This window comes from Thermobia domestica, chromosome 14 (genome assembly GCF_964235325.1).
Source record: "Thermobia domestica chromosome 14, izTheDome1.hap1.1, whole genome shotgun sequence".
Lineage (NCBI taxonomy): Eukaryota > Metazoa > Arthropoda > Insecta > Zygentoma > Lepismatidae > Thermobia > Thermobia domestica.
Genome location: NC_137467.1, coordinates 79664178 through 79691485, shown reverse-complemented (window position 1 = coordinate 79691485; position 27308 = coordinate 79664178).

Genomic DNA, 27308 nt, shown 5'->3' with positions numbered 1-27308 from the left:
AAAAAATTACTTCTTACCTAATTTACTGAGTAATTTTGCATAGAATCTTGATTCTAAAATCAACTTGGGTAACCATTGATTGCTGACTTTTGGTTGCTTTTGGTTAAATAGGTTGATAAATTAAAATAAAATTGTGAAAGAGTAATTTGCAATTACTTGATTATTGTGTTTAGAGTTGTTGAACTTAATTAATCAGAAGTGTTGGAATGAGAAAATATTTAACTTATTGTTTTTTTAAAAGAAATTTCAAGTTGCTCGTTGAATCTAGGATTTATATTCGTTAATTGAACTCAAAATTATTATTGTTGGATTTCTATTTAAAGTTAATGAAAATAAATTTATACAATTGTTTATGCGAGTTTACATTTCTATTTTTCAATCATAAAGACTGTTTTATGCTTGTATTGTTAAGTATTACTGGAATAGTTTGTTACGTTATCAGTCGATTTGATATCAATTGAGATAAAGGTAAGAAGTATAATTGGAATTTCTTTGGTACGTTTGACCCCTCAGAAAGCCGCCCGCTGTGTTGGATCTGAAATACTTCAGTTTAAATTGTCCCATTATAGATTGGTAAACAGTCGTAATATTGCGGATTCCAAATAGGTGTGGTAGCGTTGCTACAACTTCCGGAAGCGATACAAATGTATACAATCTTGTTTCCAATGCTGATATCATAGAACAAAAATGGTAATAGATAACGAAAAGCGTCTTTTAAAACAATCATGACGCTCTCTACCTTTATCTATCTCTACTAAAACCGGAAATAGTAGAAATCTATTATCGCTTCCGATTTCAATATTAGTCTCCATAAATATAAACGGTAAAGAACGGTGTATTGTTTTTCCAAGATGAATTCGGCATCTCAAAAATAGTTTTAATCTGAATCGTTATCCTTCTATTCTAGGATTTACGGTTTTAATATTGATTGCCATACTGAAGAGTGATAATAGGTAACAAGAAGCAGTATATTTATATTGATTCATTGTCTCAGAAATAACCTCGATTTCTCAAGTTAAAAAAAAAATAGAAAGAAAAAGTCGTATTACAACTCCGATTCCCTTAGCGCCTTTGCCGAGAGCGATCTCGAATTCGATTACCTGTAGGAACATTTGATCGAAAAAGTGTAACAGCTTTTTCAGGCCAGCCATCTTGAGAGAGATTTTTCCTGGGTTTTCCTCATTCACACTAGGCAAATGACGGGATGGTACCTAACATAATGGTCCCAGGCTACTTTCTTCCGTCCGCAATCCTTCCCCCCGAAACGGGGGTCGGGGGAACCTCTTATTTGACTCATCTTTTAAACCCCTCTGTATTGTATATTGACTCTTGACATTTTTCTTATTTTATGTATAGTTCGCGAGATATTGGCTTGTAACACTTATTTTTAACACTTATTTTATTATATATATACATGGTGTTAATGAACTATACCGACAATCTGTAAGAGGCGATTCCTCACATCAAAATAAGAGAAAAAGTTCATATAGACCTATGGCGAAAAGTGCGTAGTTTCAGAGCTAGGGCTGTCCAAAATCGCGAAAAAGCTAAATTTCAATAGGCAGTATTTCGGATTCCAGAAACTGTGGATGGTAGTTCTTATCAGCGTAAAGGAAGTCACGCATACACAATTCAAAAATGCATATTTCATCAATTATCAATAGGTATAGAGGATATTCCCTACAGGGGGTAATTCTCAGTTATGTTTTCATTAGAGTTTTCACATATACCCTGATTTCAAGAAGGGTCCAAAGTAGGCAGGAGATAAACCTTGACAACAATGAACAGCCAATGCTCCGGAGGTAAGGCGGAAGTGTTAGAAACCGTCAGATCCATGTTTCTTTCTGTTCGGAATAACGTGTGATGATATGTATTTCGTCACGGTATATTTCACTATATTTTCACTTTTAAGCGTGAAAGAAAACATCTCACCATGCGTTTTCCCGAGTACGAGAGACGTGCTCCTGACGATCCTTAAAACTTCCGACGTTGCGCCAAAAGATTCCGTGTTCACTGCTTTCAAGGCTTATCGTTTGCCTACTTTAGACCAATCCTAAATTCAGAGCATATCTCAAAATTCGTTTCATGGCATGTCAGAGAAATTCACACTGCAGGAAATAAACTGTACATCCATTGAACGTTAATCAAATATGCATTTTTGGATTGCGTATGCGTGTCTTCCTTTATGCTGATAAGGACCACTATCCACAGTCTCTGAAATTCGAAATATTGCCTCTTGAAATTTGGCTTTTTCGCGATTTTGGACAACCCTAGTTCAGAAAATATGCACCTTTCGCCAAAGGTCCATATAAACATTTTCTCTTACTTTGATGTGAGTAATCACCTCTTAAAGTTTGTCGGTATAGTTCACCCTGTATATATGGTACTTTATGCACTATTATATTACCAGAATACACTATTTTACTTTTAAAATGTGTTTTTGTATGAATACGTAAAAAAATAGCCGTTATAGCTGTCAACGCTGCAAAACAGCATGTAGTTTTTGTTTCATGCATAAATAATGATGAATATTAAAAATTTACATTAAGAATCACTGCGATTAATTCTTTTTTCTGTTTTTCGCAATTGGTTATAAGGAATTTGCAAATTTTTTGAACTACACCTTTGGTTATTTGAGCAATTACTAAAATTCTACGTTACTATTTGTCTCATTGGTTTTATTGTCAACGCTAACTTTCGTCATGAGAATCATGTCTCTATCATTTTTACTTACAATTAAATTTAAATTATATATGTGACTAACTAACTTTTGAACCACCCGACCAAATCTCGGGATGAGGTTCGGGCCTGGATTTTTTTTGTCATTTCACTTTGATGGTGCAACTTGAGGGAGGGGAAGCGGGAGATATAGATATACTGGGTGTTTCAAAACAACACCGACAACGTTTGGGAGGCGATTCCTCACACCAAGATAAGACGAAAAATATAGACCAACCTGGGTGCACAAATGCTTCCTTTCATAGTTTATAACGAAATACTTTAGATAGATTATTAATTACCTGTACCTTGGGCAGAAAGTGCTCATACATAAGCAATATACTTAATAGAATGTTAATTTAATGTTAACAAAAGAAGAATGCTTTTAATATATGTAAAAAAAAATATATTATGGGATAGTGTTATGTAGTTAGTTGCTATGTAGTTGTTTATGGATACCTAATCATCTTGTATGTGTGCATGACAATTTGAATGAAAATACGTAAAAGTGTATCAACTAATAAACCATTTGATACCGTTCATCGACTTTATAATTTTGATAGAAAAGGTGAGAATAATAATATGTATAATTATTAAAGATATTTTTACATGCAAACTATTACTACCACTCGAGATTCATATATCATCGATCGAACCAAGTTGACGACTACCCTTGGTGAGTCGTTATAAAAATTTTGGTGCCTTCACACCGGGATTAGCTAAAAATTTTGGTTTACCTCACCCGGGAATCGCTGTAAATTCATATCCCGAAGCAAAGTAAGGGTGAATTTACTTTTGTAATAAAGTTAATGAATACAAATTTCACAAGACTGAGAAGTGGTAGAATAATTATAAGAAAAATGAACGGTGAGGCAATAGAAAATGAATCCAATGAGGGTGATAACGGTGAACATAGTGTAGCACCAGGAATGACATTCGAAGAACGAATCTTGCTAACCTTACAGCGGCAAGAACAATGTCGAAAGGACGATTTTGAAGCCATGAAACAAAATTTGGTCGAATTGAAGCAGACGATAGAACAGAAGATAGAACAGAAGTCTGAAGAATCCAATAAGCAATACGAGGAATTGAAGCAGACGATAGAACAGAAGATAGAACAGAAGTCTGAAGAATCCAACAAGCAATACGAGGAATTAAGTAGACGAATGGAACAGAAGTCAGATGAAACGAAACAGTCAATTGTCCAGGCGATGAACCACATCACCTCGCAGTTCGAGGAAAAGTTAAAAAGAATATCTGAGGATTGTCAGGATAAGCACAACCACCAAATCCAAGAAATCAGTGATGTAAAAAAAGGATTTAGAAGTAATAGAATCTTCTGTCAAACAGCAAAAGATTCAGGTCATCAATAATTCTAACAACATACGTGCAAATACGCAATTGATAGCTACTCTACAGGAAGAAATTAGGACGCTACAGGTTAAGGACAACACATACCACTATAATATGGGTAGTGATCGCTTGGAGTTTCCCCACTCACCAGAGATGACTTCGCCTTCACCTGTGTCTGATGAGGATATTATTTTGGAAGAAATACATCCGAAGAGGACAGATGGGCGTGAAAGGGATGGTGCAACGACACATCACGTCATGGATAGGAATTGTTACCCAATAAGTACACGGAATGATAAAAGAAAGGTAAAGTTAAGTGTTAAGATGAGTGAAATACGGGCTATGAGTAAATTCAGTGGTAAATGTAATGAGAACGCTACTTCTTTCCTGGAAAAATTTAAGGACGAATGCAATATAATGTGTATAGATAGATCACAATATATGAAATTAATCCCTCATGTATTACTCCCACCATGTTCTTTATGGTTTAAAGCAGTACGTGATCACATCAATACATATGAGGAATTCAAAGCGGCATTGATTGCGAATTATGAAAATGACTTTTTGCTTGCAAATCGAGATGCCACCATTAGAAATCAACATTTCAACCCTCGTTTGCACAAATCTGTTGTAGAGTTTGTTGTAAATACATACAACGAATTAAAAGTTGTAAATCCCTTGCAATCGGAATCTAGAATAATAGCATCGATTCGAAATTTGCTCCCATTTAAGTTACAACAGATCTTGTTTTCTACACAGTGTATGAGTTTCAACCATTTATTAATGCTTGTCCAATGCTATGAAACCCAATACCATGCTATGAATCAACAAGCAGGAGTAGGTAAAAGTAAAAATAATTCAGATCATTTTGTACCTGTTCGGAATCTAAATATCCGAAGTGTGAATGATACGGAACACAATCTAAGCCGAGTAAATTCTAGCAATCAAAACGAGCAAAATAGGCGAAGTTACGTAGGGAATATGCCTAACCTAATTAATCGTAGCAATCCTTATGTTAGATCATATAATCAAAACAGGTTTAAAAATAGAAGGAATGTATGGCGAAATTCCAGGAATACAACAAACTACGTGGATAGACGTAATTGGAGAACAAGAGATGGCACTTCGCATCAAGATCCAGGTATCGAAGTAATTCCTGTACAGAACAGTAATACGAGACATAATCATGATTGTGCTGTACAATGTACTTTATTGGAACCATACACGAGTATGAATTTAAACTAATTGCGGCTGATGTGGTAGGGGTTAAACCCATATCAGCTGTAGATTCTCATGAACATTTATCTACAAATTTAAGCGATAATTCTTATGAACATTTATCTTCCAATTTACATGTTCGTGTTAATGATGAAAATGATCTTTCACATGACGTCTCTGTAAATAATTATTCGGAAATAGCAATTAATAGATGTCAGTACCAATTTATACCTGTTGTAAATCGTTGTTGGTTCGAAGATGATACTGTCAATGATGGTTTTAATATTGAAGAAAATTTTGTATTTTTAAAATCATATAGTACAGCTAAAATACCTATTAAAGTCAATGGGTTAAGTACTGAAGCTTTACTTGATACAGGAGCAAATGCCTCTCTATTATCGTATTCATTGTGGAAAGCAATTACTAGTAATTATTCGAATCCTAAGCTACAAAAGGCTGAGAACCTTATTATAGTTGATTTTACCGGTAAACATAAAAAGAGAGTAGCTGGAATTACTCGTGTGACAATAACTATTCAAGATTTTGAAATATCAATCCCTATTTTGGTAATAAAGGAACTTAACGAGAAATTAATTATGGGTTTAGATTTATTATCTCAATTACGTGTCATGCTTGATTTTAAGAACCAAACGTTGACTATACCTGGTATACCTCAGGAAATCGTTCAGAAACTGCTTCCAAAATTAGATAATATTGCTTGTCAATATAATAATATTTCTCATGTAGTGAATAATGTTTCTGTTAGTGCAGAAAGTGGTAAATTAAATGATCAACGAATGGAAGACACACAAAATTTGGTGGATTTAAAAGACGATGTATTGTTTTCTGAACGTGTTAAATCACTCGAAAGCAGTCTTGATTTTACAGATAATACAGTAAAAGCTGACTTTAAGAATATCCTATATAAACATAAAAATGTCTTTTCAGAACGTCCTGGGCGTTGCAAGGATTTTGTTTATTCTTTTAAAGTTAAAACAGACAAACTCATAGTAACCAAGCCTTATATAATTCCATATAGATACAGGGAAAATGTACGTCAGCAAATTACAGATATGTTAAGAGATGGGATCATTAGGCCTTCACGAAGCGTGCATCTTAATCCATTACATGTTGTTCCAAAGAAAAATGGTTCTCTACGTGTGGTATTAGATTTGAGACGCACGAATTGTCACATTGATCTGGAACAAGTGTGGTATCCTCCAGTGGAAGAAATACTAGCTTCTTTACAAGGGAATGCTGTCTTCGGAAATTTAGATCTAGTAATGGCATATAACCAGGTCGAACTACATGAAGATTCGAAACCGTACACAGCATTTAGTTTTGAAGGTCACTTATACGAATACAACCGTGTAGTTTTTGGGCTTATCAATGGTAGTGCGGCGTTAGCATCCTGCTTAAATAAAGTCTTGGGTCAAGACTTACGTAGCAACGTGATAACTTACCCTGATGACATCTTAATCATGGGGAAAAATCCACATGAATATTTGAAGTACTTAGATATAGTTTTAGATAGATTGGAAAGTTCGGGCCTTACTATCAATCTACAGAAATCAAAATTTCTGCAGAATTCCATAGAATTTCTTTGATACCAAATTGATGCCTCTGGTTTACAATTCAGCCAATCTAAAGTACAAGCCATAGAAGATCTGCCTGCTCCATTAAATGTGAAACAGACACGGCAAATATTAGGACTCTTCAATTGGTTTCGCAAAGCCATTCCACGATTCGCTGAGATAGCCCAGCCTTTATTTATGATTATAAAGAAAGGAGTACCATGGCAATGGGGTCCGATTCAAGAACACAGCTTTAATAAGTTGAAGGAGTGTGTAAAACGAAACATCCATTTGAACCATCCCCGATATGACGTTCCTTTCTATGTTCAGTGTGACGGTTCCCAACTTGGAATCTCTGCAGTACTCTGGCAACCTAATCCAACTATTCAGGAACCGGCTGTCATTCATTGCGCTAGCCATACTTTAAAGAAAGCTGAAAAAGGATACACCACGACAGAAATCGAACTTTTGGCTGTACGTTTTGCGATACAAAAATTTGCTCCATATCTTAGCGGATGTCATTTCATAGTACTTACCGATCATAATTCATTGCGATACCTTAACAGCGTACAGGGATATAATAACAGATTACTTCGTTGGTCGTTAGATCTTCAAGCTTATGATTTCGAAGTACGACACATTAAAGGGGTAGATAATGGACCCGTAGATACATTATCACGTCTGTTTCCTGGAGAAGAACAACATATCTTGTCCATCAACGAATTTAAGATCTTACAGGATGAAATAGCTACCATTTCAATAGAAGATTTGCGAGAACATCAAATGAAGTATCATGAATATAAACAAATTATGGAACATTTGTCTTCATGTAGTGAGGGATGTAATTGTCCCAAGCATTGGAATTCCAGATTTAAATTATCTAACGGAATTCTACTTATTAAAGATTTTAAATTCAAATCTAGAAATAAAATTTGCATTCCGCCTATGCTAACAACACGCATATTAAAGGCCTATCATGACGATTTCGGTCATTTTGGTTATCTAAAAGTATGTGCCTTGATTAATAAATCCTTTTATTGGAAGGGAATGAGAACTCAAATCAAAAATTATATCAAGGACTGTATTGAGTGCATGCGAATTAAACATAATTACCAGGCTGTACAAAAACCAATGCTCTCAATAACGCCTGAAAGACCACATTCGTTTCTGTCAATCGATCTATATGGACCTTTACAAAGAGCAGCTACTGGAGAAACTTATTTACTAACAACCATGGATATCTTTTCACGTTATGTAGTAGCTTATCCTCTGCGTAGAGCAACTTCCGCTGCTATCATAAATAAAATCTTGAATGTATATATTCCACATTGTGGCCCTATCGAACACATATTATGCGATAATGGTTCACAGTTCAAAAGTGATGTGTTCATCAAAGCCATGAACAAGGCTAACATTAAAATTCATTTTGTAACTCCGTACCATCCTAGTAGCTCTGTTGTAGAAAATGTACATCGCAATTTTGGTATGTTGTTTCGACACTTTTGTAAAGACAAACATGCCGAATGGATCAAGCATGTCAATCAAATCACGTATCTTTTAAATCATTCTATATCAGATACTTTAGGCGTGTCTCCTGCTAATGTACATAATGGTTCTGATTTGATTTTCCCTGTGGAACAACATTTTGATGTCAAGTTAGAAGATTCAACAATCATAGATTCTTCCAATTTAGTGAATATGGTAAAAATCCGAAGACATAACAAATTTTTGAAACGTAATTCTCAAGTAGAGTCTTTGCAAGAAGGAAAATATCGGATCAAGGTCAATGACTTAGTTTTTGTTAAACAACATCCACAAAGTAATATGTTGTTAAAGAAGATTTATAAATTTTGTGACATTTTCTCAGGTCCTTATTTATGTTTTAAGGAAATAAACCCTAAAGTTTTTGAATTGTTGAACGCTAAAACGGGTACGTCAATTGGACTTCGTAATATAGATGAGTTAAAGGTTTGGAAACCTACTCAGTATACAAAGGAAAAATGGATGCATCTAGTGAAAGAGTTAGTTGCGCCTGACATTCTTGCTCAAATAAATAGGAATGAAGAAGACTGAAAAAAAATAATAATAATAATAATAACAAAAGGGTGTCTTCTGTTTATGTAAAAATAGATTTATTTTCTTCCTTTTGGTCCTTCGAACGTAGGTTATGTTTAATTTTTGATTTTTATTCAATTTAATTTTCTTTGATTTTCATTAACTAACGATAAGTTTCCAATGATTTTAATTCTTTCTTATTAACGTGAAGGATTATAATTTAATTCATGATTGATTAAACACAAAAATTGTTTTCATTATATTAATTTGTGTTGAAACTTTATTGTCAAAAATAAGTATTAATGAAATGAAAGATTTGTTATAAATATATATATATATGAAATGAAGATACATACGAGGGGCGATCAAAATGTGATGAACATATGTAATGTAAGACCATTATTGTAAACGGACCAGTGGTTCTTGAAGATAAAAGCCAAGCTCGCTTATGACTTTTATATTCAGTCCAATTGTCGGGCGACATTTTATATAACGAAATACTTTAGATAGATTATTAATTACCTGTACCTTGGGCAGAAAGTGCTCATACATAAGCAATATACTTAATAGAATGTTAATTTAATGTTAACAAAAGAAGAATGCTTTTAATATATGTAAAAAAAATATATTATGGGATAGTGTTATGTAGTTAGTTGCTATGTAGTTGTTTATGGATACCTAATCATCTTGTATGTGTGCATGACAATTTGAATGAAAATACGTAAAAGTGTATCAACTAATAAACCATTTGATACCGTTCATCGACTTTATAATTTTGATAGAAAAGGTGAGAATAATAATATGTATAATTATTAAAGATATTTTTACATGCAAACTATTACTACCACTCGAGATTCATATATCATCGATCGAACCAGGTTGACGACTACCCTTGGTGAGTCGTTATAAGTTATAGGCTGCCAAAAACATAAAAAATTAGACTTTGAAGGTCCATAGTTCCAAAACCTATGGGATCTACCGTAGTCGGGTCAAGACTTCACTTAGGAACTAGTATGTGTTCTATCCAAATATTTATGTTTCAGAATCCTAAGGTATTCACGCAACAATTTTTATAGACGGAGTTTGGCTACGGTAATATATATAGTTTGAAGTACTCACCAACTACCTCTATAAAAATTATTTCGGAAGTATTGCAGGATTCTGAAACATAAATATTTGAATAGAACACATACTAGTTCCTAAGTGAAATCTTTACCCGACTACGGTTGATCCCATAGGTTTGGAGCTATGGACCTTCAAAGTCCAATTTTTCATGTTTTGGATAGCCTATAACTCCGAAAGGAAGCATTTGTGCACCCACGTTGGTCTATACTTTTCGTCTTATCTTGGGGTCAGAAGTCACCTCCCAAACGTTGTAGGTGTTGTGTTGTTTTGAAACACCCTGTATATAACTTGATCAAAAACAAGCAGTATTGGTGCCGAATCCATAGTTTTCAGGGTGAAGAATGACACTTTTATGTCATTTAAATGTAAATTTAACCCTTTATGTCCAAAATGAAACGATTCCTCACCTTGCAAAAAGCGACCATTCCTCAAAAAAAAAAAATGAGTTTTACGTCCCACGATTATGCCGGCTAGGCTAAAGGAGAAGGTGATGATGAATGAATAAAATAATGGAATGAAGGAAGTGGGAGGAAACGGGAGAACCCCGAAGAAATTCATGCACACGGTGTTTGTCCACCACAAAGTTCACTTGGCGGGAGCAGGGTTTGAACCCGGGACCCCATTTCATAATACTTTCCGTATAAGTGTTCCATCTATACGTACTTTTCGTATGAAAAAAAAAGAAATGTCAGACAGGATCTCAGGACCTCACAGTTGAACGTATGTAAGGTATAGTTGACGTAACACATATACGTATATAATATACAGAAGACTGTTATATATCAGACACCGTGCAGCGGCATGATGTAACATCCAAGCGGATGTTTCGTACAGATTTCCGTAGCAAACTTATGGATTTGGTATATTTGTAAAATATACCGCTGTCCGATTAACGGACTTTTCTCAGTGTAGAAGTTTTTTTTTTTTTTTTTTTTTTTAATCCAGCATTGTGAAGCAATTGTATACTCTCTTGATTTAAAAAAGAACACAAGCTGCGGTCTAGAAAGGCAAAAATATCTTCGATAGAAACTTACCGTACATCATTCAACTAAAATACATCTAGCTGGCAATATCTCTTTGACACTCTAACACTAGTTAGTTTTCTCAGTACAAAATGCAAACCCAATAACATCAGATCCCCATTATTATTCTTAAAGTGTGAATCGAGAAAAAGGAAATTCTGCACTAAAATAAAACCTCATATTTATTATAATCGCACGACTTTCTTTAGACTTTGGAGAAATTGAGTACATATGTATTGATTTCGGTCGTTGTTTCTTTCCGTGACAAGAATGAAGGTATTTTGTTTTAAAACCAAGAAAATTGAGAAGGAACGCATATATCGGCAGTTGTCTCGCCTAAGTTAGAAAACTGCAGTAGTATTACGAAGAACATACCGCCAGTACTATTTCAAAACGATTTTTTTGCTATCCTTAAAAGTATGTGACCAACATAACGAATAAGTATAGACAGAACCAAAAGCGTTGAAAATAATAGGCAAACTCAACCCACCTTTTCAGTCCATCCCTCACTCGGCGCGATTTTACTCGTGCAACTGTTCTGAAAGGAAAGGAAAAAAATGTAAAAGACAGAGAGAGAAAACGGGTTCTCTTAAAAAAAAAAAAAAAAAAAAAGACGTTCTAAGTTTCAATTCAATTTCAAGTCTCCAGGATTCGCGGCTTCACGTATATTCGAACCAAGGAACCGACTTGGAATAGTAAAAGTTAGAAACGTTCTTGTTTCCGGTAAAACGCGCCCGAGCTATAAATTTCCGGGCAGTATTTCACCGGCGCTCAAAAAGAGTTGGATCGTCGGTTGGTGCAGAAGATTGCTATCGTGGCTTAAGTCACGCTCTGGTGAACGCGATTTCAGTCTGAAAGAAGCGTTTACCTGGTCTTTTCCGGAGGGAAATTTCCGGCAAGTCCTGCCTCGTTGAGTCTTAAGTCACGTTTCCACAACATTGATCACAAATCACATTTTGTTATTTTTACCCCTCTCTTTTTTTTTTAATTTCTTAAAGGTTGTTTTCATGTCAGAACTTCGCTTTTTTGTTTACCAATATTCTTAATTACTAAAATGAAAAATTTTGCTAAAGGTGCATGTTTCCATTGTTCGTCAAAGAATTTCGTGTTATTTCATTTATAGGATAGACCAGTGATTTCCAGGCTTATCGTGTACATAAAATAGTAAAACTATAGTTTATAACCAACACAACCTGCGCTCTCTAGACAGCGCATCATTCACATATGAGCATGAATCTTCTTGTCATTCCTCACAACATCTGTACATGTCCCTTTAGAGACACAAGTGAAAGACACTAAGCTAAAAAAAAGAAAAAAAAAAGAGCAAGGGGTATCATAAAGGGGAGATTTTTTCGATATCTCGCATCGTTTGCAAGATTGAGCCTACTTCCGGTTGGAGCTTCTAATTCATGTATGATCTCTCTTCTTGCATGCAGTATGTAATAAGCAAATACATTACATACACAATTAATTAAAAATTCAGTGATATATATATATATATATATATATATATATATATATATATATATATATATATATATATATATATATATATATATATATATATATATATATATATATATATATATGGTGTTCATTGGGCAAAACACTTCAAACAATAAAGATTCATCTTAGCCTGGATAAATGGTTATCCTTAGTTTTTCATCATCATTTGCCCATGAAAAACGCCTGAGAGATATATTGCTCCCGTATACAAGCATTTTGTGCTAAAATGTATAACTTGTAGGATATGATGCTTTGCTTTTATAAAATTTCAACATTTCCAGTGTGCCCCTAAAAAATGTAATAAAGACTTCTAACGTTCGTGTTTTTTAAGCATTCAATTGAAACTGGACAATCTACATAAAATTTGGAATCGACCAGTGAAAACGGCACATTTCTAGCACTTGTGGTTTTTCAGATCTTATTGTCAAAATGATTGGATACAAACATATAAACCTAGCATTTTAATATACACTCTAGTTGAACCTGCGCTCTCTACACAGCGCATAATTCACATATGAGTGTAAATCTCTTTCTCATTCCTTACAACATCTGCACATGTCCCTTTACAGACAAAAGTGAAAGAAGTTTTGTTAAAAAATCGGCAAGGGATATCATAAATGGGAGATTTTTTCGATTATTTTTTCTCAATATCTCGCACCGTTTGCAAGATTTGAGCCTACTTCCGGTTGGAGTTGAGTTGATTTTAGTTTAGCGCCCCTTTCAGCAGCGAGGCTATATGAGGCGTGGACATACTGATTAACGTGAAATCCGAACCACATGAGCTCCCGCCAGGAATCGAACCCGGGTCTCCCACGCCAAAGGCAAGTACGCTAACCACTTAGCTACGAGGGAGTTCTACTTCCGGTTGGAGTTTCTAATTGATGTATGACCAGTGTTTTCTTTCTTCTTGCATGCAGTATGTAATAAGCAAATACATTACATATACAATTAATTATAATGTCAGTTATATATGGTGTTCATTAGGCAAAGAAAACTTCAAAAATAGAGATTCATCTTACGCTGGAGAAATGGTTATCCTTCCTTTTGCATTATTATTTGGCCATGAAACAAACACCTGAGACATATGCATTCTCTATATACAACAGTGTGATGATGGTATGTATAACGTGTAGGATATGATGCTTTAGTTTTTTTTTTATTTCAACACTTCCAATGTACCCTTAAAAATGTATTAAAGAAATAATTGCCATGTTTTTTTTTTTTAATATTCAATTAGAACTGGACAGTCTACGCAAAATTTGCAATCGATCAGTGAAAACGTCATCTTTCTAGAGCCTGTAGTTTCCGAGATCTCATTGTCGAAAGGATTGGCCACAAACATACAAACGTCCACAAATATATAGTTTAAAAGAACTCCAAAGATGGCAGTACAGTTCACTTGCACTGATTTTCGAGTAGGCTTATTAAAATAAAAAAGGCTTTGAACAATAATTTTAAAAAATAAACTTTATGAAAAAGATTAATAAATTATTTATTTAAAGTACACATACTTTTAAATATTTGTCTTTGTTAAACGTGAAATCATAAATAACCATAAATTAAAGGTTTGAAATCAAAAGTTAGAGGTTGGAGCTCAGACGTTTTTATTCCTCTTCTCTTTGATGCCATTCATTATCTTATACTCCACCCCTACCGAGCATGCTATACTTATACACCTCTACATATGCTCTTCACGCTATATTATTACACATTACCTCCTAATTATCCAGGTCGTGCGCTCATAGAGGACTTTTGCATTCATGCTCATCTACCTCATATATTTCCATCTTACATTGCACAGTGATTCCTCTCCCCCATGTCTCCATCACCCTAGAGTCACTTCTAGGCAGAAGATAACAACTTTCGTTTACTTAACATCTTCCTAGTGTTCTGCCGTGTCTGCATCTCATCCCATCTATAATACACATAACATACTTTTCCTTCCCGAACAAATAGAATCTTAGCGCCCTTATTTCTCTTCACATTGCATCTCCCATTGTTTTCGTTCTTTCCATCACTATGCATCTTTTCAAATTTGTCCGTATATATATTCTTATACCCTGCTTATATTATACATTATAATCTTCGTACCGTATTATAATATTTGTATTGTATTCGTAATATGTCTATGTTCCCAAATTCCTTCCGCTACCGCTGTCAAAATAATTATGATCGTAAAGATCATAATATCCATGTAATTTTCATTTAATAAATAAATGAAAAACTATATAACCCAGTACTCTAGCCTCCCTTAGACCATCCACAAATAATCCAACCAACCACTATTTCCCCTAACTTCCCATTCCTGAAAGAGGGCGTACCCCTCTTAGAGGTAGCTAGCTTTCAAGCTAGCATTTAAAAAAAGTACAAAGTACGTTTTTATTGCTGTTGTAGCATTTTAATGGATAGATACGGAGGCACATTTCACATGAAGTAATATTTGAAAGTAAAATTAGTAAGGGTGATTGACAAATATCTTGTCAGTTTTTCATTGTAAAATTACATTCCGGCTCGGTGCATGCAGTTATAAAAGGCCTCCAAACTATAGGAATTCGACACCCGCTTGCTATAGCAGGATAATGTGGGATGTGGAACTTTCCTTGAGCCGTTGAATCCATACCAAAAGCAGTTCCTACTTATCTTTTACAATTACCTAGGTGTTACTATATAGGAGTCTATATTGACACTAGAGTTTGTACTAGGTTTTACTATTTCCGGTGGCAATAGAAAAATAAGAGCTGGGATAAAACCCATTCTTGGCATCCAAAATTCATATCTTAAAATGTTGTCGCCTTCTATTACCGCTTTTGTTGTATGGAAATACGAGGGTGATTTAGAAAGTAATGCCTCCAAGGTGATACCTTTATTTGTGTTTGACAGATAGCACCGATACAGCTATCAGTGGAAAGCTTGCAATGTCAACTACAAAACAAATGGTGGTATCATTCTTTAACATAGTCCCCATTACGGGCAACACACTTGTACACTCCGCGGCAAAAAACCTGCAACATGAGCATATAAGTTTATTGTGAAATGACGAGTCTTTTGCTCCAAAATAAGTGTTCACGGGAGGAGGCCGAGGTTTATCCTGGCGTGATTCGTTCCACTTAGACGTTATGTTCATTCCCTGTGCTGTTAGGCGTAGTTTCACAATAAACTTACATCCTCATGTTGCAGGTTTTTTTGCCGCGGATTGTACCAACGTGAAACAAGGTATTCAATGCCGTCGGCGAAGAATTGTGATGGCTGTTGGCGATACTATTGCCGAACTGCTGCTTCCACCTTCGCGTCACAACTGTAGAGTTGGTCCTTAAGGTGATCGTTAAGTTTGGTGATGAGTCAAACATCGCAGGGCGTAAAGATCCGGATTATAGGCGGTATGAGGCGAAATTTCAACAAGACTTTGCCAGCAGATGGGACAACTTTGAATTTTTTACGTAGGAGAGGACGTGTGGCGGTACTCCATTGACTGACGCTTCGTTTCCGGGTCATAATGGTGTATTTACGATGAATGTTCCTGGGTGCACAACCTTCCGCAGTCAGAAATTCAGTGACAACTCCCTATTTCAACGGGACATCACCATTGGAGCCCATGGATTGCTCCATTACTCTGGAGTGAGAAAAGATAGGAAGGTGAAACAAGTGACATGCTATAGGTTAAACATCAGTGCATTAATGATAAAAGGTTTAGAATGTTTGCAGTACTATTGGCCAAGTAGTGGGCTTGGAGGCATTACTTTCTGAATTATCCTTTTATACATTAAAAATTGTCATCTTCTGTTACCGTTTTCGCTGTATGGAAATGAATACTGAAACTGGAAGTGATGATAAATTTGTACAACTTCCGATTCTTTAGACACTGAATGCATTAAAAAAAAAAAACTGCTTCTCGCCAAGCGAGCTCCTAAAATTTTGTTCGTCTATGTAACGTGTATTATTCTGTATCGATATGCAATTCTAAAATACTTCCAACTATATTAACAGATAAAAATAAGAAAACTAGTATCTTTCTATAAGAGAAAGAGTACAGATGAAGCGTAAATTCAAATGTTACATCAATAATTTCCCTGTTAAACAACTATAGTTTTATTAAGAAAGTACACTAATGTATGTTGAGTTAGGAAGATTTCGGTGGGGTGGGGGGATCCGAACCCGTTGGAGCTCCAAGGCGGCGGCCTGTTTCTCGCTATCTACTATCTTTCTTGCTGATACCTGTGAATGTTCCTTTTTACTTTTCCTTTACCTTTTCACTATTTCAACACCAAACTATACAAGAAAGTCTCTCTAATTTCTAACAAGACACATGATCTACAGTTAAAAAAAAAAAAATAAAAAATACAGTGGAGTCTCGTTAATTCGAACTTGGATAATTCGAAATATTGGATAATTCGAACAGAAATCCATTCCCCTTGAAAACTGTATTGAAAACAATAGGAAAGAATCGTGGATAAATCGAACTTTTGAACCTATGTTTTGGATAATTCGAAGTAAATACAGTTGAAAATTTTTAATGTTGGACAGATGTAAACGGAGAAATACAGTTTTAACGTGTTTTCAGTTATCCAGATGCAGCCATGGAATAGAGTAATACAAAAGATAAATAGAAAATCTATGTAATGATAAACATAAAGGTGGGTTGGGGAAGAAGTAAAGATAAAGAACGTGTGCCAATCTCATCTTGTTTCAGAATTGGTTGAAAATTTAAGATGAATTATTGACAAAGTCAACCAAATTATATTAATATCGTATTCCACGCAATACATGAAATTCAAGATTTATTGACCGTACAAAAATAATCAAATTTAAACAAATGAGGTTTACGACTTCTTAAAAGTGAGAACAGAATATTCAAATTGTGACTGGTGTTTAATTATTTGGGCTATTTAATGTATGTTGTAGTGTTGTACGTAAATATATTTTCCGTTGTGCACATAGTTTGAATTATGTGGAGTCAATGTTGTTTGTTAGTTTACGGTATTCGATCACGCAAATAATAAGCTGCTTTGAAGGTAAAGTCTACACCATATGAATATGTTTTTGATGCAGAGTACTTTGGTTTGTTTGTTGTTATATATGTGAAAATGAAGGTTATTGGATAATTCGAATTTTGGATAATTCGAAGTTTTTTCGTGTCCCCTTGGACTTCGAATTAAAAAGAGTCCACTGTAAAGGAATTTTAACTGAAAATGTATAAAATATAAAATCGGAGAAAATATATTCCCTAATTATTGATATATTTTACTATTGAGACGACTGGAAATCATCAGACAATAAATACTATGCCATATTCGAACAAAATGGATTTTTTTGTTTTGTTTTTCCGAATGTTAATATAGAAGAAGTTTTAAAATTATAGGGAGGGGTGTCAAGGGACCCCCACATATTAAACTTCCACTCCAAGCATTGGGAATTATGCGAAAATCTCAAGCATACCATATTGTACCAAACCCGAATGAGTTTTACGAAAGTTAAAATGGAACTGAAAAAAAAATCGGGTGAGGAGGAGTAAATTAATTACTGATTTTAACTTCGTGTAGAGTTTCTCCTGACTAAGCTGATACCGTACGCGCATTTGGCGTGGAACACCCAGGTTCGATTCCCGGCGGGGTTTATGTGGTTCGGATACCACGTTAAGTGTAGGTCCACGTATAATATAGCCTCGCTGCTGAAAGGAAAGCTAAACTGAAATCAAATCAACTGCAAATATTAACTTTCTGTAGAGTAAATGATTAAGAAGCCTCAAAGAAAATGTAGACTTATTATATAAAAACAAAACTTTTTTTAGCGAAAGTTAGAAACGTACCCTATTTTATAATTTCAGGTACATGATTAACCTTTTCTTTCTTGACAGATTTTAACTCCAACCTGTGGGGGGACCAGAAAGCCCGAAAGCAACTCAACTCTACGTTTGATCGTAATCGAACAGTTTATAATGGAAAATTCCCTCTCAGGTTATGACATAGAACACGAAGCGTATTTTAACCAACTTTATTCTAAACAATAGGGTTATTTATCGAAGCTAAAGGGAATTATACGCCAAGCTTCATGAAAATCGGATAAGTTTTATGAGAGTTATTGTGGAACAGACGGAAATACAATTGATGCTCGAGTCGAATGGCAAGCTCGCTCGGTAATGATTGATACCGAAATAGCAATCAATAATAACAATCTTCTTTCATGTATAACTAGGCTGTTCATGTCATTCATGGCTAAGTTTACATTAACATACTTGCAGAATTGGACAATTCTTGAATTATAGAGTTTTTTTTTCACAAGGCTTTCATTCCCATCCGTGGATGGGCGGGCCGCAGACGGTTATGCCGTCTCTATGGGAATTATAGAGTTCCATCGACGCATCTAAACATATAGTTTACTGTTTTTCATACGGGAGCTCCAGTATATATCGATCTGTATCAACGTATTGTAAAATTTGAGTTCTGTGAGAGTTGGCATCAGTGTACGTGTTAGTTGTTGATATGGGTGGAGGATGATAAAATTGAGCTCAACATAACATATGGGTCAGAAGTGCAATAATTCAATTAATACAATAACGCCATCTTCGCAGCCAGTACCTATACAACTTACCTGACAACAGTAATGGATAATAAATTTAAAACATCAAGAAACAGAGCAACAATTATACATTGTTTGGAATGCCGCTCACACCTAAGCTTTCCGAGCGCGTTTGGCATAGGTATTTTGACACTTTAGACGAGAAATATTTTGGCGACCCCTGATTTAATGAGATTATCTTTATTATTATTATTATTATTATTATTATTATTTAAAAGGCTTCCTAGGCAAACAGTTTCCTTCATTACCCCTCTGATCTGAACAAAAGTTAATGTCCTTTCGACTTCAATCAAACATGGAGTAAAGCTTGCTGCCATATATGATATTGTGCTGCCAAAATGACCTGAGCCGTGGCAAAAATGCGAACTAACGCTCACACCCTCACACACCCACGCGTTGAGCCAATAAGGATTCAGCTGTTGTTAAGCGAGAGAAAGCGAGTGGATTTCCTTCAGCCGATAGCAACGCTTGCAACGGAAGACTAGGGATCAAGTCAATGTGGCATATCAATAACTTGCTTTAAGTCTTCTTACATAGCTTCCTAGCAATAACTCACCTTTCATGTCGTCCCTAAACTTTGTCACCCTAGACGGCTGCCTAGTTTCTCTATTGGACAAGCCGGCCCTAGCATTGATAGCATCTTCCATTGTATATGTTCCTAGATACAATGGAATACGTTTGTAAATTCATACTTAACTTCGTTATATGTAGTTAGTACATCCAAATTCACCTCCGAAGACGAACTATAGGTATAATAAAATAGTTGAACTGAAGGATGGTGAGAACAGGAGAAAAGAATGTGTATATTATATGTGTGAATATAAAAATAGAATTATCCAAAAATGAATAATTTACATTTCGGAATGCAACTAGAAGATAAAAACTACGTAAAAGGACAAAAAATAGTCGAATTTGACAATATATGATAAACATTTTATCACTAAATGTGGTTTAGGACGCAAGGATACTCCAGTTGGCTGCTTGGGGGAATCAAAATGTTATTGAGCGGGAAATTCCCCTCATCCGCCCGATTAATTCACACCCTGGTTGGTATCACATGTTGATTTTTCTGAATATGTGATATAACACTACAGTAACGCAAAGTTTCCTTTTGTAATCACCTTGCACATTGCTCCGAAAGATTTTTCCTCATACTTGCAGTGAAGCCAGGAGCTTTAATTTCTTCGCGGAGGGACAAGTGAAGGGATAGAGAATTTTTTGGGGGACAACTTTTTTGTATACAGAAAACAATCATATAGAATTATATATTATTATACAATTAATATATTATATATATATATATATATTAATTGTATAATAATATATATATATATATATATATATATATATATATATATATATATATATATATATATATATATATATATAATATAATATAATATAATATAATATAATATAATATAATATAAAATTTTTGTATTAGTTAACCAACACTACAATGCAATATGTCTGGAGGCTGCCAGGAGATGGACTTTGTCACTGAGGGTCCCATTCTCCCTTGCCACCCTTCTAGCTTTCTCACTGTGTACCTACCATCAAAAATTCTTAAAGAATATCTTGTGTTGCACCTGAAAAATTTTGCGAAGATTGATACGTAATGACGCAATCCACTTCAATTCACGTGAGAGAGAGAGAGAGTCCATTTTAAGCATTAACCAAGTTGTCAAGTGCCGCGCTTATGCACGTACAGAGAACAGCTACAGTATGCCACTAATCAGACTGACCGTACAGACCATTCTGGAGAAGGCATATTAATGTCATACATACTTTGAGGTCAACGCTTGGTAAATTTTACGTTTGTGTGAAGAGGCGTTAAGATTAAACATTTTAAAGGAAAGTTTAAAGGAGCATTTCATTATTGAGAGTTTCATCCGTTGAAAAAGGACATAATTACGCCCAACAATGAAAGAAACAAAATATGTTTTAAAAACTCTGTGTATTATATATATATATATATATATATATATATATATATATATATATATATATATAATTTTGATTACAGAAAATGCAACAAACATTAATTGTGTATCTTGTCGTGAGACGAAAGTAGATTATTTACTAGATCACATATGTTGGTTAGGAAAATGAAAATAGAAAAGTTCCATCACGAATCGATGTGAGACAAAATATGTCACATTTATCACTTACACTATAAGCAATATGTTCTAATTCATGAAAAACACAATAGCAACTTTGAGATACTTTGCAAAGACTTCGGTACAGTACAGGAAAAACATGTATTGCCTGTATACAATAAAGTCCTTGTATCAAAAATAATATTATGCATTAGAGAAATGGTAAAAACTTCAACCCTATCACTATGTCCTCTTATAATACGCCCCATTATGACCTGGGGGCCGGGCGGACCCCATCTGTTAAGAAGTAGATTTGCCATAAATTGTATGTTTGAAACGTTATGTTTTCAGTATGTTTATCTAGTACTCAATTCTTATTATGCATTTTATTATCAAAATTTATTTTTATTATCATTTTATTTTTATTGAGATTACAAAATACTCATACAAGTGTAATAAATCAAAATAAACTGAGATACATAACGTTATTATCAAATTGTTTTCAAAATGTTCTTAATGTGCCATAGCTTAGCCTTAGCCAGAAACTAGCAGTATCCACCTACCTATAATTTTACCATATACGTTTCAGCATATTCTAAATGTCTGTATGTTAACCTTACCCACTGATTATCAATATTTTCTAAATAACATTATTACAATAGGTTCCAGCATGTTCTAAATGTTCCATACGTTAACCTAACCAACTTACTACTAGTATTCACTAAGTTCGACATAATTTATTTTACATGTTTATATGTTCCCTGCGCTTTTTTTTTTTTTTTTTTTTTTTTTTTACATATTGTGTGGTGGTACTCTGGACAGCAAGGAAGGAGGCAACATTTGCATTTTGTTTTCACCTTCCTATCTAAGGAACGTGAACACAGTTGGCAACGCATCTTTTTTGACTTCTCTTGACTCCCAGTTTCAGCAGATGCAGCTTGTGATTTTGGAATTTCCACCCACAAAGATTTAAGTGATAGACGAACTCCAGACTGCAAGGCTTACGGGTTCTGAAGTCTTCGTTGAATCTGGTCATTGACCAACTCCATTCCAAGTTCTTTCGGAAATAGGCGACGCCTGTGTCGCTTTCCAAGTTCCCAATCCGGAAATTTCAAAAACCAAATTATGTATGCTGCTACCGCTGTACAGTGCAGCATGTTGAACCATAATATAACCCAGCGGCGAATCTTTCGTTTACATAAATACAACCTACATAAATGGTCAAGGTTGTCTACACCGGATTTTGACATTGTAATGAATAATAATCTCTGGTTTCTTGTCTTTATCTTCATTTATCGCTTTGTCGTGATGCATGGAAGAGAGTAAAACAACTGCCTTTCCTGTCTTAGGAACATAACTAACCAGGGTCAGTTCACGATCGAAACAAAAGATTGAAGACTTCTCTTCACGTTTGGGATCTCTCAAAAGCTCTTTTGGTACTTCTTTTCGATGATGCCGAATTGTTCCAACTACAGTTATATTTACATCTAGTAGATCTTCAGCTAGCTCAGCAGTAGTGAAGAAGTTATCCATGGTGACGTTCCGTCCTTTATTTTTCCAAGGATAAACCAATCGCTTTAGAAGATCTAGTGTTGTTCCTTCCAACTGTAGCACCAGGCTGTCGTCCGACATACACTTCTGCAAACAATGGAAATAAATTTTCTGCGTCACAGCACCAGAATATTTTTATTCCGTATCTTCTGCCTTGCTAGGTATGTATTGTTTAAACCCGCATCGTCCGCGAAATGCTACCAACTGTTCACCAACGGTCAGATCACTCCCAGGCTTGTAAAACTTCGTCAGGTTATCCAGAAGCATTTTCCAAACATCGCTGCAGGCAGCCAGTTTTTCTGTCTCTAGTCTCTGTTTTCATGTCGCTTCATTGTCGAAACGACAGAAACGTAGCAAATGATGGAACCGTTCCATCGACATTGCACCACGAAATATTGGTCTTCCACTGTCCATTGACCACATTTCTTGAACACTTTCATTAGCCGATTTGTAAACTCCACCAAGTAACAATATTCCAATAAAAGCATACATTTCTGTTTTATCTGTTTTCGTCCATTTCTTTTCATTTGCAGGATGCGATTTATTCCAGTTCGTTATCCCTTGTTTAGCCCTTCGATTTGTCTCCCGAACAATGAGGTTGACCATTTCAGGTGTTATGAGCAGTTTCAGAGCACTACATTTATCAGAAACATTCTTCACATTACCTACTAATCCTCTTTTCGATCGCAAAATATTATGGGCTGCAGTTTGTGTTGATTTAGGTTCCTTAGTAGGTCACTTACGTCCTGACCGCGATTCAAAAAGATGATCTTGATTCAAAACGTTATCATGTCTAGCCCGTTTACGACTACTACACGGTGCGGCACGTAAAACCGGCCCGTCGTAATATTCTGGTATATTGTGTTTTTGGCAACACTTAAATAATCTACCTTCCTACCAAGAGATGGCGTGTCGAGGTCGGGTCGACTTACGTGACCTGACGTGTTTTAAGGGGACTGAAGTTAAAACCATACCGGATAAGTGTTGTGCAAGAACTGAAGGAGCCTGATCTGCAGAAGAGGGTGCATTTCTTTTCATGGCTGTTGAACAATGTTGCCAGTGGTTTCTTGGATCCACTAATGCTCATCATGAGTGACGAGGCGTGGTTCCACCTGTCTGGGTACGTAAATTCCCAAAACAACCGGCATTGGTCGACTGAAAATCCACACGCAATCCATCAGGTACCCCTGCATTATGAGAAGATTGGTGTTTGGTGTGCCATTTCCGCCACACGCGTTATTGGGCCCATATTCTTTGAGACGACAGTGAACAGTGACGTGTATATGGGAATCCTGGAGGAGTTTTATACACACTTGACCGAAGAGGAGCGTCAGTTATGTTACTTTCAGTAGGACGGTGCAACATGCCACACATCAGCTGCATCATTGTCCCTTGTGCATGAGATGTTTACACCAGAGAGGACAATCAGCAAAGGCTTGTAGCTTCCTCGGTCACCAGACTTGTCCACGTGTGACTTTTACTTATGGGGACCGTTAAAGGGAAGAGTATACGAAACAAATCCACACACAATTGAAGAACTCAAGACCAGGATCCAGGATGTCACCAATAGCATTACAACACAAGAACTGACAAGGGTATATATGAATCTCCTCAATTGTGCTCACACGTGTGTTGAAGTGGGCGGAGGACACTTTCAGCACCTGCTGTGAAGGCTGCTGTGAAGGTGAGTAGTCATATTCAATACATTACATTTCATTTATGTATTGTAGTTAATCATATTCAATACATTACATTTCATTTTATGTGTTCACTTTACGGGCCGGTTTTACGTGCCGCACCCTGTAGATGGTTGGTCGAGAGACGAGTCACTAGTTTCACTACCACTGTCAGATTCTTCATCATATTCATAGTTCAAATCTTCTGATTCATCCTTTACACTCTCTTCATATTCGGAGGATTCGTCGCAGCTACCAAATTCTACATCATCTTCACTGTCACTTTCATATAGTATATGCTTAGCTTCTATTGAAAAAGCCCTTTGTCGTGACATTTTGTAACCAAAGAACACAACACACAGTCAATCTATTATTTTTCTACCTTTGCATTTACGTGTGGTTAAGACAATGAAATCACTTCAAGAGCACTGTAGGAGAGGTATTTACTGCTTGGCAGAGAGTGAGACCTATTGATGAAACAGAGAAGTATTGTTGAATTATGTAAACCCAGAATGTGCTGCTATGTGTTGATAAAATAGAGAAGCATTCAAACATGCAGCACGTGCACAAATTAACATTTTCAAAGCGAATATTACATTGAATATATCTGGGGTCTGCTCGGACCCCAGGTCACAGAAATATGACATTAAATCTTTAAGATGAAAAAGCAAAACATTCATTGCCATGCAGGCCCGTATCCAGGGGGGGGGTCTAGGGGGGCCGGGCTCCCTCAAATTTTGCGGGCTCCCTCTAAAATTTTCACGGTAGGCTTGCAAATGAACTATAATATAGTGATGAACTATAATATGGTTGGATCGGGCCCCCCTAACTTCAGCCGGGCCCCCCTACATTTTTGGGCTGGCTACCGGCCTGTTGCCATGTATACTGTGAAAAGCTTGCAGCGTATTAGGAACATTTTGATATGAGATGTCACTGGTCATGAGCACCCGAACTACGGTATTTACGAAATAGCAGTTAAATAAAAGTGCCTGGGGTCCGTGTGAACCCCAGGTCATAGTGATAAGGTTAAAAGGCTTTAAATGTATTTACAAGTTAGAAACATATCCTGGAAACTTTCTCTTTGTGCATGGATGATGAAACTTCTTGTGGAAGAAGTCAACAGTAATCTGTTAAAAGATTGGTGATCCACTTTCCCTTATAGTCCAGTCAATATATACATTAACCCCCCAAAAAATTCATAACAAGCTGAAATTTTCTACATACCTTTGGTAACGTGTATATAACAACATACTGAAAGTCCGAAAATATCCGTTGACTGGTTTGGCCGCCATATTGGAAAACGGCCTACAAAGCGTGTTTTTTTTTTTTTTTTTTTTTAATTTGTAACTGGTTCTTACTTTAATAGCTATAACTCCACTATTGTATTTCCACTATTGGTGTTATTTTTACTATCTTCGAATAACAAAGGACTACGCTTACAGACCATGCATCACACTTAACAGTTTACTATACATGCGGAAAGTAATGGAGGAGTTTCTTTTTTTAAAAAAATCTCCAAAATTTCCCTTCTTCCGATAAGTTTTCTTATACATTGACTTAGAAAAAATCACAACAAGCTAAAATTTTATACATACCTTTGGAAAGGTATGTATAACATCATAATAAAGTCCTGATATATCTGATGACGGGTTTGACCGCCATATTGGAAAATGGCTACCAAGCCGTGTTTTTTAAAGGCAATAACTGGTTCTCATTTTATTAGCTATAACACGTTGTATTTGCATTATTGATGTTATTTTTACTTCATTCGAATAACAAAGGACTACGCTTATAGACCATATGTCACACTTACCAGTTTACTATACATTAGGGAAGTAATGGAGGGATTTCTTTAAAAAATCATCAAAATTTCCCTTCTTCCTATTAGTTTTCTTATACATTAACCCAGAAAAAAATCATAACAAGCAGAAATTTTGTACATACCATTGTAAAGGTGTGTATAACAACATATTGAAAGTTCTGAAATATTCGGTGACAGGTTTGGTCGTTATATTGGAAAATGTCCGACAAAGTGTGTTTTTTCAACGTAATAACTGATTCTCACTTTAATAGCTATAACTCACGTTGTATTTGCACTATTGATGTTATTTTTACTTATTCGAATAAAAAGGTCAATTCTTACAGATCAAATACCCCACTTACCAGTTTACTTCATATGCAGGAAGTACCGAGATATTTTATTTTAAAAATCCCCAAAATTTCCCTTCTTCTAAATAGTTTTCTTATATGTTAGCCCAGAAAAATCATATGAAATTATGTACATACCTTAGAGAACGTGTATATAACCACATACTAAAAGTCTTGAAGTATCTAATGAAGAATTTAGACGCCATATTAAAAATGGCCGCCGAATAGTGGTTTTTAAAGGTAATAACTGTTTCTGACTTTGATAGCTAGTATTTGCAGTATCGATGTTATTTTCACTTCACTCAAATAACAAAGGGTTACGCTTACAGACCACATATTACACTTATTAGTTTACTCGACAAGCGGGAAGTAAGTTCTTTTTAAAAATCACCAAAATTTCCTTTCTGAACATTAGTTTTCTTTTACATTAACCCAGAAAAAAACATAACAAGATGAAATTTTGCACATATCTTTTGGAAGGTGTATATAACAAAATACTAAAAGTCCTGAAATATCCGGTAACGGGTTTGGCCGTCATATTGGAAAATAACCACCAAATAGTGGTTTTTAAAGATAACAGGTTCTCACTTTAATAGCTATAACTCACATTGTATTTGCACTATTAAGGTTACTTTTAGTTCATTTGAATAACAAAAGGACTACGGTTACAGACACTTACCAGTCTACTAC